Source organism: Rana temporaria, chromosome 4 (genome assembly GCF_905171775.1).
Source record: "Rana temporaria chromosome 4, aRanTem1.1, whole genome shotgun sequence".
NCBI lineage: Eukaryota > Metazoa > Chordata > Amphibia > Anura > Ranidae > Rana > Rana temporaria.
Window position 1 is genome coordinate 122,408,910 of NC_053492.1, and position 15,299 is coordinate 122,424,208.

Sequence of the window (15,299 nt, forward strand, 5' to 3'; positions counted from 1 at the left end):
GATGATGTAGAGAACCCCCAAACTCCTGTGTTCTGATTGGAGTGACGCCTGGGGTCCAATACTTAAATCTCACATACAGACGTGCATTGAATTCCTTACTAGCTGCAGTTGTGGTTTACTCCCGTTCACCAGTGTTGTGACACCAGCACAGTAGAGGGAGAACTTACACATGGACCCAATCAGGTTCAGGAGAAGGGAGCAGGAAGAAACCCATCAATATGCTGCTGCTCCTTCATTGTTCAATTAGCAATCGACTGGGGTGTGTTCAGCCTAGTTAACATGTTAGCAACTTATCCCATTGTAGGCCTGGCAATCCAAGAGTAAGATGTTAGTGCCAGTTGCCCATGTAAGGCAAGCAAGTAACATTACAAAGTGTATATTATTGTGAGGGAGAGTCTTATTTATAATCTTCCCTTGATTTTTCAAAATAGATGATGCTTTTACTTAGTTGTGTTAGAATCTAAAGCATGGGTGCTCAACTTGTGGCCCTCCAGCTGTTGCAGAACTACAAGTCCCATGAGGCATTGCAAGGCTGACAGTTATCCCAAAAGCTCCTAAAGGCAGAGGCATGATGGGATTTGTAGATCCACAACAGCTGGAGGGCCACAGGTTGAGCACCCATTAGGCCTAAGCAGACCACAGGTGCAACAGAAATAGGAAAACGCTATGGAATGCAGTAGTAATTCATATTCACAACTAGCTTGCTCTAATATCATTCTAACAAGATCTGCTACAAAAGGAATGCTAAGGTTGAAAAATAGTTAATTCATAGAACACACTGTAAAACCTACTAAAACAACCAGTTGCTGTTGAGGGTCCCCTTATAACAGAAGATTTCACCATTTCTTTTTAACTGTCTTTTGAAATCATGATGAAGGGGACACTCCAGATCCTCTAAAATGAGTTGGGTATTTTACTTGGCATTTTACAATAAAATAAATATTTTTTGGAATCTGTCACCTTGGTTCTCCCATTTTTCCTATACATTTTGAACCTACTCTGTTGGAAGTTTGTTGCAAGTGTACACCCAAAGTCGGTGAAATTTATACACACAGTGCACAAATTCACCAATAAATATAGACAACCTTTGCAGAAACAAAAATAACCCAGCTTGCTCTAGCAAAAAAAAAGGGGGTCTTTATACGCTAGAATGTGTTAGGCTGGGTTCATTCAAATTGGATGCAACGGGTTTCCCTGCATACAATTCGCATGACTGGCTCTCAATGGAGCTGGTTCACAGAGGTCTGGGGCAGCCGCAGTCCGGATTGCAGAAGGTCTTTGCATCTTTGGGTCCAGTTCAGGCAAAATTTTGGACATGAATCTCACCTGAACCCGTGTAAAAAAACACACTGTATATATAATGATATATAATGGATAGGACTAAATTCAGCTCACAAATGGGTTCTTTTGCATGCAAGTAAGGCCGCGTACACACGGTCGGACAAAACCGATGAGAATGGACCGAGGTTCAGTTTCATCGGTCCAAACCAACCGTGTGTTTAGCCCATCGGTCTGTTTTCCTTCGGTCCAAAATTTTAAAACATGCTTCAAAACCGAACCGATGGAACGCTGCACGATCGGTCCAAACCGATGGTTAGTACAGAAAGCATCGGTTCAAAACCTGTTTGACGTCACCGCGTTCTGACCCGATAGGTTTTTGGAACGATGGTGTGTACGCACATCAGACCATCAGCGGTGAACCGATGAAAACGGTCCGTCGGACCATTCTCATCGGTTTGGTCCGACCGTGTGTACAAGGCCTTACAGTTCATAGCACTCATCCAAAGATAGCATTTATGTCAGGCAACATAATTCATGTTCCGGGATTAATTCAAGATAAATGGTGAGCCAATCATCAGTTCATTTGTGAATCAAGGTAAGATTGGGTCTAGAGGAGGATCAGTGTTCACTGGTTGTGTGCAGTTGTAATTTTAATATATGGATTTGTATATTCTAATAATTTTTGATAACTAATAAAGTAACAATTTAATACAGCCCAGTGAGTTGCCACTACATGTTGTCTTTCCCTCTGGTGGTTGAGTTGAGTCAGGTTTTTAAACTCAGTTTTGCTTTAAGTGGATGTAAACCCACTCTTATCCTTTCTAAACTACTGCCATGGTGCTGATCTATAAGGATATAGATGCCCCCTGCATGTATCCTTACCTGTCAAATGTCTCCCCTCTCTTTGTTATAAGAACTGAAAAACTGCAGATTCTGTGGGTGGGTCTGTTGTCTGGAGCTCGGTGGGTGGAGTTGTGATGTCAGTAGACTCCCCGCCCACCTCCTGTGTATTCCTAAATTCTGCTATGATCAATAACATCCAGTCAAAATCCAGAAAAGTAACCACATGACTTCAGAAAAGGATTGGGGGTGGGAATTAAAAAATAATGCCTGTCTCCAGGCTAGTGCACAAGATATGTAAATAACCTGTCATTCACAGCAAGGGGGCGGAACGGACTAAGGTTTTTCTCTGTAAGTCCGTTTTATTTCACTGAACAATAAAAGAGGATTGCTCAGAGCTGGATTAACTCTGTGTGGCAATACTGGGCACAGGTGATAGGAAATCTTATACAGTACATTGTGACATCAAAAAATAAATAAAAAAATGTCGGGTTTACATCCACTTTAATGGTTTTTACCGATATACTCCCACCAATTTGAGAAATGTATTACTAAATATATATACTAGTAATGGGGATAACCTGGAGTGTCTAATTTGTTTGTATATGATATAAAACTGTCCATTTTTTTTTATATGCCAGTTTGAATTGAGGACCCTTTATAACGAGCTCTCTCAGCGCTGTATTGCGCTCCATGCTGGAATGTATACGGCGCCCGTGCGATGACGTCATCGCACGGCGCCGCGTGCGTTCCACCGTGGAACGCGGAAGTGCGGCGCGAATTAGTGCTATGCACTACACCTGCCTGGGTGCTATATAGAAAAGAGCATTTTGCACGCTGTTCTATTATTGTCGGCCTTAGCCGGCTTGGCTGCATTTTAACCACAGCTACTGCCCTGCCTAACCTGGAAACCATCCATCCTGGACTGGAGGCAATCCCACTCCTGGAGCTGCACTGCTAACCTTGCCTTGAGTTGCTGCGGACACCCCATGCTACCCCCCACCAGGAGACACTCCATACAGAATCCCAAGTCCTAAAGCCTCACAAACGGATAAGTACAAATTGTTTTACATGTAGTGCTTTAAGAAGACCTGCTACACATATTGCTGTTAAACAATTCCTGTACTTAACGCTGGCTTATTAGCTATCATTTACTACTTGGGACTGACTGTTGTGTTTTGGCTATTGCTGTGGAGTATCTTAAAGGGACATCTACTCTCAAAATTACCTGAGCTATATCTGCCTCTCTTATGCAACTATTAGTTGTCGTTACATTTCCTATTTACTACGTGCTTGACATAAGTGTTACCTGTTTATCGGCCTTGCCCTAAGTTGCTAAACATGTTCGCTCTAACTTTTCTATGCTAAGGGTTGTAGGTATTTCATACCAACTCCCTTAGTGGCCTAATGCATTTCTTTATGTTTAAGTGATATGATGTAGAGAACCCCCAAACTCCTGTTTGTGTGGAGTGACGCCTGGGGTCCCATACTGATAATCACTTGCATATAGAAGTGCATTGGAATCTTCACGTGTATGTTATAATTTTAACGCTAAGCTCTGGTCGCATGTTGTAATACGTCCAACCTTAGTAGCTCAACACCTTTCTTTATGTGAGAGAGAGATGATGTAGAGAACCCCCAAACTCCTGTTTGTGTGGAGTGACGCCTGGGGTCCAATACTGAATTCTCACATAGAGAAGTGCATTGAAGTCCTTGTTACCCGCAGTTGTGGTTCACTCCCGTTCACCACAGCTCTTACACCCTTCAGGCTCCAAAATAAAGTCACTCATAAAAGTTGAGAAAAATAAATTAACTTTTACTCGGAAGGGTGCGCCATATATAAACCAAAAAATGAAACTATTTAAAAGAATAACATCAAATTTTTTTATAATGAAATAACACGAGAGTAAAAAGATAATCATACTTACATTGATACTAGCCCTGATAAGCTTAACCATGTACATATTAAATGCTTTACTGAGCCCTAAGTAACCTCTTAAACCTGCAAGTGAAATCACAATACTTCCGCTGTGGGGCAGTTTTATGTTGCAGTTCACATGGTGATAATAACCTCAAAAACACATGAAATTTGAAACTGAACAAAATTGCTTGTGGTTGCATTCAAGTCAGAAGTTCTTGAAATCCACATGAAAAAGGCAATACTGTATTACTTAGTCATATCTTGTGTCTCAAATAAGAGTACTTTCAGTGCTGTACAAGACTGTTATTACACTGTATTTGGCTGTTATCTTAGGTAATATGCCTGAAGAGAGACTTCACTCCACCCCCTTCTGGGGGGAATTTTGCTTTTAACCCCCTCTTATCCTTTTTGTTTGCTCAAATAATGTCCTCATACACCCAGCAAATTCAGCTTTGTCCTGCTGTGATCTGCCGCAGGTCTGTTACTGGGAGCCAGCTGTCTTTTCTGGGTTCTTGTAGCCAGCTCCTGATAACATGCCAACAAGTGTCATCCTCTAGTCACTGCATATAGGCCGATGCCTGCTGGGATATGTGATGTGGATATCTCAGGAGGCTGCTGGAGTGCAGTACCTGTCATTTCCACCTAGACGAGAATGGAGGTGGGTGGCGGGCCAGAGCAAATAAATATATATATTTGGTGTGTGTATAATTTCAGAGGGTTGAAGAGCTGAAAACTGCTTTTTATGTAATGCATGTCTTTTTTTAATTTTTTTATTTGAAGTGTAGCATAATGAAAAGTAAAGCATAGTGTGCTGTGACATGCAATGGCTCCCAGTGCGGTGTAAAAAATGCAGACTTTTTTCTGCACTGCAATGCACCACATAGCACACCAGCATTGTGGTGGGAATGGGGCACACAGAAAACAATTGTTTTCTATGTGTTCTGGCAATGAGAAAAAGGTAATAATAAAAAGCAGCTGTTGCAATATTCACTTTTCATCCAGAACTCTCCACTGCAGTATTTATTTTCTTCCAGAGGATGCCATCTGTCTGATGGTCAGCATCAACCAACTCGCGACACTTCCTCTGAACCCTGGACCAGTCCCTTAAAGCGGAGGTCCACACAAAAAGTGAACCTCCGCTTTTCGGAACCCTCCTCCCCTCTGGTGTCACATTTGGCACCTTTCAGGCAGGAGGGGGGGGGGGGGCAGATTCCTGTATAATTCAGGTATTTGCACACACATTTTCGGTAATAGACTCCCGCGGAAGTCACGCCTCCTTCACGTCACCCCCCTGCTGTCTTCTGGGAAACACACTGGTCCCAGGAGACAGTGGGGACCAGTGAGGGCGCATGCGCAGTAGAGAACCGGGCAGTGAAGCCGCAACACTTCACTTCCTGATGCCCTCACTGATGGTGGCGGTGGGGGCAGCCGAGTGACGAGCGATTGCTCGGCCTCGGCTGCCGACATCGTGGGCGTGCTGGACAGGTAAGTGTCCATTTATTAAAATTCAGCAGCTGCAGTATTTGTAGCTGCTGGCTTTTAAAAAACAAATTTCGGGTGGACCTCTGCTTTTACCACTTGCTTACTGGGAACCCCCTTCCTGCCCAGACCAATTTCCAGCTTTTATCACTCTCACACTTTGAATGACAATTGCGCGGTCATGCAACGCTGTACCCAAATGACAGACTGGCACAAAGCCAGAAATAGCTTTGTTCCAGTTTCCTGTATGTAAACAAGGAAGCAACGTCACAACGTCACTTCCAGTTTACTCGGCTGCCAATCGCGCCTGTTTTAAAAAAAAATTGAGTATTCAGAATCGCAGTTTTTGGCGATTTGAATACTTTAAAGTGCAAAGGAGGGATTTGGGGTCTTTTAGACCACCGATCCCTCCATAAAGAGTACCTGTTACCAACTATTACTGTAACAAGGTATGTTTACATTCCTTGTGACAGCAATAAAAGTGATCAAAACATTTTTTTTTAAAAAACACAATGTAAAAGATGTCCCTGCGAGCTTGCGCATCAAATAAAACGCATACGTGAGTCGTGCCCGCATATGTAAACACATCACACATGTGAGGTTTCGCCACGATCGTCAGAGCGAGAGCAATAATTATAGCACTAGTCCTCCTCTTTAACTCTAACCTGGTAACCGTTATTTTATTTTAAAGTATCGCCTATGGAGATTTTTAGGTACCGTAGTTTGTCGCCATTCCACGAGTGTGCGTAATTTCAAAGCGTGACATGTTAGGTATCTATTTACACGGCGTGACATCATCTTTCACATTATACAATTGGACTAACTTTACTGTTTCGTTTTTTTTAATTCATGAAAGTGTCTTTTTCCCCCAAATATTGCATTTGAAAAACCGCTGCACATATACCGTGTGACATAAAATATTGCAACAATTGCCATTTTTTTCTTTAGGGTCTCTGCTAAATATATATATATATATATATATATATATATATATATATATATATATATATATATATATATATATATATATATAATGTTTGGGGGGTTCTAAGTGATTTTCTAGCAAATAATACGGATTTTAACTTGTAAATACCGTCTAACTCTATTAACCTTTTTATTAAGTTTTGGATACAGAAGGGGAAACGTGGCAGATCTGTTTATTTAATATAGTAATGGAGATATAGAACAACAAAAATTTAAAATGTGAGCGTCATATAAAGAACTACTACAAAGTAAACTACAATTCTAACCTCAAATAAATGTGCTTTGGAAATACACTATACTGTAGTTTGTAGGATCAAATGTACTATGGAGGGATTAGTGGTAACAGCTTTATTAACCCAAGTATAACAGAATACAAAACATTCATCTACTATTTAGCTGAAGTCTCCAAGAAGTAAATGCACATTTTAAAAATTACTTTTTTTTAAATCACCCTTCCTGTGTAGTTTATATTTTTTTTGCTGATTCAGCTGAATTCAATTAAGGTTTAACTCTACTGTAATAACATAAAATTAACAAGTGGCTTTTTTAATGACTATGTGTGTATGCTGTGTTTTTCTTTTAAAAGGTATCATATTTATTCTGAACAATATGTTTCATTTTGTAAATGATCATTCCGATGTAATGATGGCTCTAGTGATATAAAGGGCACATTTTTTCAAAGGAAGGCCATGCAACAGTTAGAGCTGGGAAAGCTTATTTGTCACCAAATGTTATTTGTCTAACAAGCTGCACATTCATTCGTTTAAAGTCCTGCCAAATGCCAACAATAATCTTTAAGTGAAATAAGATGTGAGCAATTTATTGTCATGCTTCAAGGCATAGGCTCGGCTCTTTGTTGCAGCCTCATAATCAGTACATATTCCAAGCAGGGCAGCTGGAGGGAGAGACAGAGGCCCCCATATCCATAAGGGTTATCACAGTAAGAATCTGGTAATACTTGAAGATGAAGGGTGCTTATCACCTATGAAGTAATGCCAGGGAATTACAAGCTGCCCACTTAACACCAGCAGGGAACAGTTTGTAGAGTGGCTGCACTGTGATCCCATCCAATGTGATCCGGGAAAGAAGGATATAGGTGTCCCCTAAATATGTAAGCAAGAAACCATAGCCTCACCACATCCCTAAATTAAAGCTAATTTGTGTACCCCGAAAAGGGGTGTGTTTCCTCGGTGGGACTTTTTAATTGGGAGACTGGTTAGTTAAGTAAAGATAATAGACTGACTAGTCATCAATTTGTATCAAAAGAGTATCAAATTTTTATTAAATATTGTTGTTCATAGACAACACATAGAAACTAGTATTACAGTGTGGGGTAAAAGCATCCAAATGACCAAAAAGGAAGGAAAGCATAGCCTAGGGCATACAATTTGTCAGAGGCGTTAAACATCAATAATAACAAAGCATAAAAGAAAAAAATATATATATATATTATAGCGACAAAAATTGCAACAAAACCCTCAGAGAACTGTCTATTGGGTACAGACAGATGTGCCAACGTTTCGAGGCTATGTAGAGTAGTGCCTGTTCATCAGGGCAAGGGTGGTGCAGAACTGTCGCAGTACAATCGGTTGATGTATATACAGTCTCTCTCAGGAGGAGATTGAAGCTGCTGTAGTGCCAGTTGAAAAAGTATTTCCAAAGGCCATAAAAACAAGTTTATTCACACAATATCCTCGTATGAGAAAACATGTGGTCTGCAGGTGCTGTCAGAGTAGAGACAACGTCATGGGATGATTAAACCAATGAAGGTGGATCATGGTACGTCATGTGATGACAAGCTCAGACAGACTGTCACTTATATAGATTTATTTCAATCCAATATATGACCAGGAACCCATCAAAGAAGAGACCCCCCAGGGGACAATATAGAATATAATATAAGAGCTGGCTACTATGCCTTATGGAAGAGGCTGAATTATTCCAAAAACGAGGAGTTGTGACCAATGATCTATTAAATGGTCATAGATCCTCTTGTAGCTGCAGCCCGGGGAGACTGACGACCTATCTCCTCCTGAGAGAGACTGTATATACATCAACCGATTGTACTGCGACAGTTCTGCACCACCCTTGCCTGATGAAGAGGCATTACTCTCCATAGCCTCGAAACGTTGGCACATCTGTCTGTACCCAATAGACAGTTCTCTGAGGGTTTTGTTGCAATTTTTGTCGCTATGTTGCTTGGGACAAACATAGATCTATAAAAAAAGAAAAAAAAATGGGGCAGACTCGGTGGACCACTTGGTCATACTCCTGCCATCACTTTTCTATGTTTCTGTGATCAACTGTTATGCCCTGTACACACGATCGGTCAATCCGATGAAAACCTGTCTGATGGATTTTTCCATCAGTTAACTGATGTAGCTGACTGATGGTCAGTCTTGCCTACACACATCGGTTAAAAAAATTATCGTGTCAGAACGCGGTGACGTTAAACACAACGACGTGCTGAAAAAAACGAAGTTCAATGCTTCTAAGCATGCGTCGACTTAATTCTGAGCATGCGTGTATTTTTAACCGATGGACGTGCCTACAAACGATCGTTTTTTTTCTATCGGTTAAGTATCCATCGGTTAATTTTAAAACAAGTTTCACATTTTTTAACCGATGGATAAATAACCGATGGGGCCCACAAACGATCGGTTTGGTCTGATGAAAACGGTCCATCAGAACATTCTCATCGGATTGACCGATCGTGTGTACGCGGCATTAGTGTGGTGCACTTCATCCACCTCTGAGACAAAGGCTAGCCATGCAGCTTAACAAGAGAAATATAATAGATTCTTCCATTTACACTAATCAGTGGGGATGGAGGAATCTCTGCTTCCAGCTATTTAACAGATGCATTCACTTTATATATATATATATATATATATATATATACACACACACATGTTGGAAGTAAAGATATGTGCATTCATTATTTTTTACACTGCAGCCTGTAGGGCATTGCACCCATGATCAGCAGATCACAGGTGCAATGTCAGACTCCTGCAGATTCTCAGTCAGCTGTCTGCCTTTACTGTACTGTACTGACCAGCTTGGTGGTGTCGAAATGGCCACTTATGGCTAGCTTGAGTGGATACCTACATGGTTTTTATCATCTTTACCTCTCCTTTTCAGTGTTGAAGTACTAGTTCCTTCCCCTAGTACCACTATAACACTGAAGATGTCCTGTGCTCAGCAGTCACTTTCAAGAATATTTTTTAAGACATATTAGAATCTGGTTGATGCATTCAGATGCAGTATGCCTGTAGTAGTGTCAGATGTGTTCCCTTGTAATCGTACATTACGTTGTGCCGTTGCTTCAGTTAGACTGTGCCGTTTCCGGCGGCTCTCGCGTGCATGTGCGGGAGTGATGTCACGGGGCTCCGGCACATCACAGAGCCGGAGTCCGCTGCCCCGGAAGGAAGAGGGGCGAGAAGATGGACACAGCCTGCACAGGGGACAACTCTGGATTCAATTGCAGGTAAGTGTCACATAATGGGCTAGTATGCGATGCATACTAGCCTATTATGCTTTTAATTGGCAGGCTTTGCAGGAAGCAAAAGAGGAAGTAAAACCCATTAGGGTTTACTTCCTCTTTAAATCACAAGATAAGCAGTGAAGTTCAAGTCTCAGCATTCTTCTCTCTCCCCTCTTCCTGTGTACCTGCTCTGTGTTAAAGTGGTTGTATAGTTTTTTTTTTTTTTACTTTTACCTACAGCTAAGCCTATAATAAGGCTTACCTGTAGGTAAAAAACATATCTCCTAAACCGTCATGCACTCAGGGGATTCTCGGCTTAAGGACTGGCAGACGCCGGACCTTGCCGGAAAGAAGTCTCCCGCGTGTATGCGTCATCGCGGCTCCGGCCACTCACAGTGCTGAAGCCGTGATACCCGGAAGACACGCCGAGGGGAAATGGCATCTCCCTCGGCGTGGACCGGCAGAGGTACCGACGCCTCGTTCTAAGGTAGGTATTTCATCATAAGCTAGTGTGTGGTGCATACTAGCTCATTATGCTTTATCCTTTACAGGTGGCACAAAAAAGATTTTTTTTTGACTATACAACTGCTTTAACATACAGATTAAAACGTCTGAAGGGGTGCCAGGTCAGGGAGGGTGGAGCAGGGTGGGCTGCAGTGTTAATTTAATTGGGGGAAAATATTTTGGTCATTGTTTTCTTCAGCTGCATGTTTTCAGTAACGAAAACTAAACAAAATGAAAATAAAATTTGAGTTAAGTCAATTGACCAAATCAATTACTGTTTTCGTCAACTAACAAAAACAGAATGAAAATGTGAGGGAGGGACATTTACCCACCTGAACTTCTGCTTTCCTTGGAGCTCCGCCTGTCTGTTAAAGCTCCAGCCCCCTGAATCTATCGGCAAGCTGTATTGGCTAAGAGACACAGGATCCCATCAATCCTTTCCCTTTCCTATGCAGTTCCACACATTACACTCATTCACACTATCTCTTTGGCACCCTCTGCTGGCCTTTTCTAAATTGCCAACACAGTTCCATCCCCAGCCTATAATAATAGTGCATTAACCCTTTTGCTACCAGGTCCGTACATCGTATGGACCTAACGGTGGGGGGTATTGCGCACAATCCAGTGGCTACAGCCACCGGAATTGTGTGTGAAACTGACAGACAGACTCCTGCTTGTCAGGTGAGAGGGTTCGGGCGGTGCTGCTGCTGCCGGATTGCTCTCACACACCCCCCGGTACCGGCGACCCGCCATGCTTACCGGGCTTCGCTTGACCATCAGCTGGCCCGGAACAGTCATGGCAGATGCTGGCGGGTAGAGGGGAAGGAAAAGAGCAGATACACGTCTGCTCTCCTCCCCTTCTTGCAGTGACCTGTAAAGCGCCGTCGTTGACGTCACTTCCGGGTCACGTTCTCGGTGTCCCTGGCTCGCTTTGCGTGTAGGATGTTTTGCAATGCGATCTGCATTGCAAAACATTCAGTGAAATACAGGGGAGATATGCAGGGTCTTTTTGACCCTGCATATCTCAATAAAGAGAACCTGTCACTAAAAAATCATTGCATAGGGGACTGTTTGTCCCCCTATGTGATAAAAAAAAAAAAAAGTAAAATAAAACTTTTTTTGCAACAATAAAGTTACACCCAAGCATATAAAAACTCCCACCCCCCTTAATGCATAGAAACCTTCTGTGCTACAGCTCCCCCCGTCCCCAGACCCCCCGCTCTTTATCTTACCTGAGCCTGGTCCGATCCAGCGACGTGCACGAGCGCAGCGGCTCCCGCCACTGTCACTCTTCTCATTGGACAGATTGATTGGATCCGCTGCTAGCAATCAAAAGCTGTAACGCAGGGGGCGGGACCGAGTCCCATTGTCTGTGTCCATGAATGCAGCAGCGGGACTCGGGAGGGAGCCTGCATGGGGCCCCCCAGAGAATAGGGTTACCTGTGGGGGCACCTGATGAAGAGGAGGGGCATTGAACGCCAGAAAAAGAGGATCAGGGCTGCTCTGCACAAAACCATTGCACAGAGCAGGTAATGTAGTGTTTTTTTATAATAAAAAATCGAAGGTTTAGTATCACTTTAAATGATTTTCTATACGGTAGGTCTGAGAAAACATGTTTTCATTAATCACTAGAACTAATTGAAATGTAATAAGCTCTAGGGTCAAGTGCATGCAAATACATACAATTAATGGTACAAAAAGTAAGTACCATGTCAGCTAATTAAATGATTGGTAATACAGACATTGAGCAGCAGTCAAGCTCCTGTACTACACGCTGCAGAGAGTCTCTAACACACACAGGGCCAGATTCTCATACATTCGCGCTGCTCCTGGGCAGCGGAATATATGAGATCTACGTTACACCGCCGCAGGTCTACAGGTTTACATCCTGATTCTCAGAACACTTACCTGTAAACTTGCGGCGGTGTAGCGTTAGATTGCTCGTCGCAAGCCCGCCCAATTCAAATGGGGCGGGCACCATTTAAATTAGGCGCGCTCCCGCGCCGAGCGTACTGCGCATGCTCCGTCGGGTAAATTACCCGACGTGCATTGCGCTAAATGACGTCGCCCCGACGTCATTTGCCTAGATGTATACGTAAATGGCGTCCAGCGCCATTCACGGACATCTTACGCAAACGACGTAATTTTTATTGAATTCGACGCGGGAACGACGGCCATCGTTAACATTGGTTGCGCCTGCTAATTAGCAGGGGCAACCTTACGCGTCGGGTACGCTACGCAAACGACGTTAATTCGCTGCGTCGACCTCGCGTATGTTCGGGAATCGCCGTACTTACCTCATTTGCATAGACGACGGGGAAAAGCGACGATGCGACACCTAGCGGCGGGAAAAAAAAATACATTTAAGATCTGACAGCGTAACAGCCTTACGCATGTCAGATCTAATGGGTACCTATGCGCAACTGATTCTGAGAATCAGTCGCATAGATACCCGGGGCCAGATGAGGTGTTACGACGGCGCTAATGGTGTTGCGCCGTCGTAACGCCTTTGAGAATCTGGCCCACAGTATACATAGGCTGAATGTTAGATGAGAAAAGAAAAGAACTTCTCTTCTTCACTAGTAATGCAGATTTTACAGGACTAGTATTTACCATGAGGAAAACATGTGCCAGTGCTTTGCGTAGCAGATAGAGACAGATTAGAAACATACTTAACATTTTAGTACATTTCCTTTTTACCTTGATACACCTAGGGTTTAAAATAACAGCAGAATAGCAAAGGGAAGTCATAAGAGTCTTTGCAGCTCAAACACAGCACATTCACTATATACAGTACATTCCTGAATGGGACATCTAAGGAAGACTACTCTGAGAAACAATTGAAGGGAATTATCATGGTTCTGGGTCAATGTTATTTTAAAGATATATTCTTATCCATTGGTATACTAAACTCTAAGGGCCAAATCCACAGCCCCGCAGCGCAACGTAACTTAAGTGATTTAAGTTACACTGCCGCAAATTTCCTAAGTTAGGTATCGATCCACAACACACTTACCTGGAAATTTGCGGCGGTGTAACTCAAATCCGTCCAGCTCCCGCGCCGGACGTACTGCGCATGCTCCGTCGGGTAACTTACCCGACGTGCATTGCGCTAACTAACGTCGCTCCAACGTCATTTGCTTAGACGGTAACGTAAATGGCGTCCAGCGCCATTCACGGACGTCTTACGTAAACGACGTAGAGTTTGAATTTTCGACGCGGGAACGACGGCCATACTTAATAGGGCTTAGTCAAATAGGACTCAGCCCTATTTTTACACGGCATAACTCGACATAAACGACGTAGCATTAGAGCGACGGGCCCGTCAGAGCGTTCGTGGATCGCCGTAAGTGTTCATTTGCATATTCTACGCCGGCCGCAATGGCCTCGCCACCTAGCGGCCGGCCTAGAATTGCATCCTTAAGATCCGACAGTGTAATTCAATTACACATGTCGGATCTTCTGTCTATCTCTTGGAAACTGATTCTGTGGATCAGTTCCAAAGATAGAAACAGGGATACGACGGCGTATCAGTAGATACGCTGTCATATCTCTTTTGAGGATATGGCCCTAAGGGCCTAATCCTCAAAAACCCGGCGCAACGTAACTTTTGCCATTTAAGTTACACCGCCGCAAAATCTCTACCTAAGTGCCCGATCCACAAAGCACTTACCTAGAAATTTTGAGCGGTGTAACTTAAATCCGTCCGGCGCAAGGCGTTCCTAATTTAATGGGGCGAGTCCCATTTAAATTAGGCGCGCTCCCGCGCCGGACGTACTGCGCATGCTCCCGATGTCATTTTCCCGACGTGCTTTGCGCGGTTTTACGTTGCGCTGGGTTTTGAGAATCGCGACGGGCGTAAAAAAAAAAACGAGTTGCGGCGGGAAAAAAAATATTTTAAAAAAATAAATGACAGCGACGCGGGATAGAAGGGTCTACTTTTACAAGGTGTAAACAGTTTAGGCCTTGTAAAAGCAGCCCTAATATTGCGACGGCAAACTAATACTTACGGAGAAAAAACGAATCTTAAAAGCTTTGTGGATCTCCGTAATTTGCATACCCGAAGCGGCATTTCAACGAGAAATGCCCCCAGCGGCGGCTGCGGTACTGCATCCTAAGATCCGACAGTGTAAGTCCCTTACACATGTCGGATCTTCTGCCTATCTATGAGAAACTGATTCTGTGGATCAGTTCCAAAGATAGAAACAGGGATACGACGGCGTATCAGTAGATACGCCGGCGTATCCCTTTTGTGGATTAGGCCCTAATATCCTTTTTTCACTATATACAAATACATCTTAATTTTAACAAATAAACGTTTAATAAAGGGTCCAGCAATTAAGCAGGATTAGTAGAACATTAAGGGTTTTCTAAATAGCTGACAGAAGATGCTGTTTGCATTCAGACCGTCTCCCTGTTTATTAGTAATTTATTTAAAAACAGCCATACACCATACAATATGATTTTATAATATCTGTACAATCTCTTTTGGTTTTACCAAAACTATGTAATATGATGATGATCTACCTAAACTTTCCATTCAATTTGCATCCAGTCAGGCAGACCCTTGCACTACATAGCCTATGGTAGGTCTGAAGAATACAGTGGAACCTCGAATTGCGAGTAACGCGGTTAACGAGCGTTTCGCAATACTGTATTTTTAAAAATCCTGACTCAGTTTGCGAGTGTTTTCTCACAAAACAAGCAGGATTCAAGCCAAAGCGGTGTGCATTACCGCGTTTGTTCTGAGGTGGGAGGGCGCCAGAGCCGATCGTAGAAGCTGTTCAGAAAACCTTGAAAATACTT

The 15,299-nt window shown here is 43.0% G+C and overlaps 1 protein-coding gene across 2 annotated transcripts in view; it reads right to left on the reverse strand.

Moving 5' to 3' along the window:
- The window catches only part of LOC120936548 (glypican-5-like), a 349,040-nt gene that overhangs the window by 293,357 nt on the left and 40,384 nt on the right, over positions 1 to 15,299 (reverse strand). The gene's annotated exons all lie outside the window — the stretch shown is intronic.